Below are 3,687 nucleotides of genomic sequence, written 5' to 3' on the forward strand. Positions count from 1 at the left end.
AGACGCTACAACCAGGTGCTCTCAGTAGCTTCCGGGAAACCAAAGTCAGGTTCCGGGGGAAGTATGGTTGCAAAGTTGAAACTTAAAGGAATTGACGGAAGGGCACCACAATGAAATGGAGCTTGCGGTTCAATTTGACTCAACACGGGAAAACTTACCAGGTCCGAACTTATGGAGGTGAGACAGATTAATAGCTCTTTCTCAAATTTAAGGGTAGTGGTGCATGGCCGTTCTTAGTTCGTGGATTGATTTGTCTGGTTAATTCCGATAACGAACGTGACTCACATATGCTAACTAGAACGCAGTCAGCGTTAATGCGTCGATGCCGATTGGAACGGGTTAGGACCTTTCGGTGGAGTATGACCTGACACCTTCGCTGTTCGTGTGCGCAAGTGCACTTACGGTACGCTGCTTAGCAGGACAATTTGTGTTTAGCAAAATGAGATCGAGCGATAACAGGTCCGTGATGCCCTTAGATGTTCTGGGCTACACGCGTGCTACAATGTGGGTAGCAGCGTGTCTCCTATTCCGAGAGGAACGGGAAATCACTCAAATACTCACTTAGTAGGGATTATGGATTGCAATGGTCCATATGAACTCGGAACTTCTAGTAAGTGCTGGTCATCAGCCAGCGTTGAATACGTCCCTGCCCTTTGTACACACCGCCCGTCGCTACTACCGATGGATTATTTAGTGAGGTCTTTGGAGATGATCGTTCGCTGGATCCTCGTGAACCGCGTCTGCTTTATCGAAGTTGACCGAACTTGATGATTTAGAGGAAGTAAAAGTCGTAACAAGGTTTCCGTAGGTGAACCTGCGGAAGGATCATTAGTGGCCAAGTGATCCTTCCAGAAGTCCGAACCTGCGGGTTGAGACTTCGGCACAAGTTGCCATATGATAATTGACGAAACACTATAGAAGTCCGAACCTGCGGGTTGAGACTTCGGCACAAGTTGCCATATGATAATTGACGTAACACTAACAAGTCCGAACCTGCGGGTTGAGACTTAGGCACACGTTGCCTTATACATGACTTCGAACAAATACACAAGTCCGAACCTGCGGGTTGAGACTTAGGCACAAGTTGCCTTATACATGACTTCGAACAAATACACAAGTCCGAACCTGCGGGTTGAGACTTAGGCACAAGTTGCCATATGAAAGTTGACGAAACACTAACAAGTCCGAACCTGCGGGTTGAGACTTAGGCACACGTTGCCTTATACATGACTTCGAACAAATACACAAGTCCGAACCTGCGGGTTGAGACTTAGGCACAAGTTGCCTTATACATACATTGGCCAAATAAACAGAAGTCCGAACCTGCGGGTTGAGACTTAGGCACAAGTTGCCATATTATATTCGATCAAACACTAGGTAGTCCGAACCTGCGGGTTGAGACTCAAGACCGTAACAAGATGTCACTATACAAGTCCGAACCTAAGGGTTGAGACTTAATGCGATCTAGATACCAAGTTGACATCCAATACCTGTTGAGCAAAACCAATGATTCCCTGTTCTCGAATGATTACACTATATAACAGGGAATCATGAAGAAATCAAGCAAGCGTGAAACAAAGTCATCACTTGGGCATGCTCGATAGCCAACCACATGACCTTAACCTAAGAGAGCATGCAAACCACATGATACCTATAAACGATTAACCCGCCCTAGTTCAATCGTTCACCAAGTGATGACTTCAGTATGGCTAAGAGAAAAACTTTTAAATGGGAAAAACTCTAAGTCCGAACCTCCGGGTTGAGACTTCCGCGTCGGAGGTGGGCGCACCTCCTATCCGAAAGATGATGAATCAGGGGTGTTCGGTCAGCAATGGTCGGATTCCCCGTCGTAGTCCAACTATGACAATCAAAGTCAAGACCTCCGGGTTGAGACTTTCCGCGAGTACAAGCATAAAGGAACACGGACCAAGCCGTACCGAGAGAATCGGTACTAGAGCCCTCGTGGTTCTACATTGAGAGAGCCCTCGTGGTTCTCATTAGGGGCTTTATGCAAGTCGTACTCAATACTGTGGTGTGAAGTATAAAGTAGTCCTCGCCTGGTCCACGCTGCTTCGGCGGTCCTGGGTAAGATAGTTAATTCTAGCTTGCCCTATAGTGGAATGAGGACACTTAATGCTTCGTCTTTTAGCGGCGGCTAGACTCCTCCTCACGGGGAACGAGTTGACGCACACAGCGGCGGCTTACGCACTATGGCAATCATGGATGCCTGAAGATTCCGTGAAGTTCTCCCCTGGTCCACGCTGCCTCGGCAGTCCTGGGTAAAATGGAATATTTCCAGCTTGCCCTATAGTGGAAGAGGACTATCCAACAATACAAAGTCAAGACCTCCGGGTTGAGACTTTCCGCGTCGGTGGTGTCGCGCACCGCCTATCCGAAAGATGGTGTAACAGGGGTGTTCGATCAGCAATGGTCGGATGCCCCGTCATAGTCCAACTATGACAACCAAAGTCAAGACCTCCGGGTTGAGACTTTCCGCGTCCGGAGGTACGCGTACCGCCTACCCGAAAGATGGTGTGCTTCTGGGGTATTCGATGAGTCGGATACCCCGTCGTAGTCCAACTATGACAATACAAAGTCAAGACCTCCGGGTTGAGACTTCCGCGTCGGAGGTGCGCGCACCGCCTACCCGAAAGATGGTGAATCAGGGGTGTTCGATCAGCAATGGTCGGATGCCCCGTCGTAGTCCAACTATGACAATCAAAGTCAAGACCTCCGGGTTGAGACTTCCGCGTCCGGAGGTACGCGTACCGCCTACCCGAAAGATGGTGAATCAGGGGTGTTCGATCAGCAATGGTCGGATGCCCCGTCGTAGTCCAACTATGACAATCAAAGTCAAGACCTCCGGGTTGAGACTTCCGCGTCCGGAGGTACGCGTACCGCCTACCCGAAAGATGGTGAATCAGGGGTGTTCGATCAGCAATGGTCGGATGCCCCGTCGTAGTCCAACTATGACAATACAAAGTCAAGACCTCCGGGTTGAGACTTTTCGCGAGTACAAGCATAAAGGAACACGGACCAAGCCGTACCGAGAGAATCGGTACTAGAGCCCTCGTGGTTCTACATTGAGAGAGCCCTCGTGGTTCTCATTAGGGGCTTTATGCAAGTCGTACTCAATACTGTGGTGTGAAGTATAAAGTATAGAGTCCTCCACTGGTCCACGCTGCTCCGGCGGTCCTGGGTAAGATAGTTCATTCTAGCTTGCCCTATGTGGAAGAGGACTCAATACCCTACCTGTTGAGCTTGAAACAAAGTCATCACTTGGGCATGCTCATATTGCCATACAATATTCCATTATCTACTAATGAGCATGCAGCTATATGATATTAACCTGTAAACGATTACCCCGCCGTAGTTCAGCGCTTCAACCAAGTGATGACTTCAGTATGGCTAGTGTGTGAAGTATAAAGTATAGTCCTCCCCTGGTCCACACTGCTTCGGCGGTCCTGGGTAAGATAGTTAGTTCTAGCTTGCCCTATGGTGGAAGAGGACACCATACTTAATACTGTGGTGTAATGAACAAAGTATAGTCCTCCACTGGTCCACGCTGCTTTGCAGTCCTGGGTAAGATAGTTAATTCTAGCTTGCCCTATGTGGAAGAGGGCATACAAGACAAAGTATAGTTCTCCCCTGGTCCACGCTGCTTCGGCGGTCCTGGGTAAGATAGTT

The sequence above is a fragment of the Anopheles ziemanni genome, assembly GCF_943734765.1.
Source record: "Anopheles ziemanni chromosome X unlocalized genomic scaffold, idAnoZiCoDA_A2_x.2 X_unloc_75, whole genome shotgun sequence".
In the NCBI taxonomy this organism is placed as follows: domain Eukaryota; kingdom Metazoa; phylum Arthropoda; class Insecta; order Diptera; family Culicidae; genus Anopheles; species Anopheles ziemanni.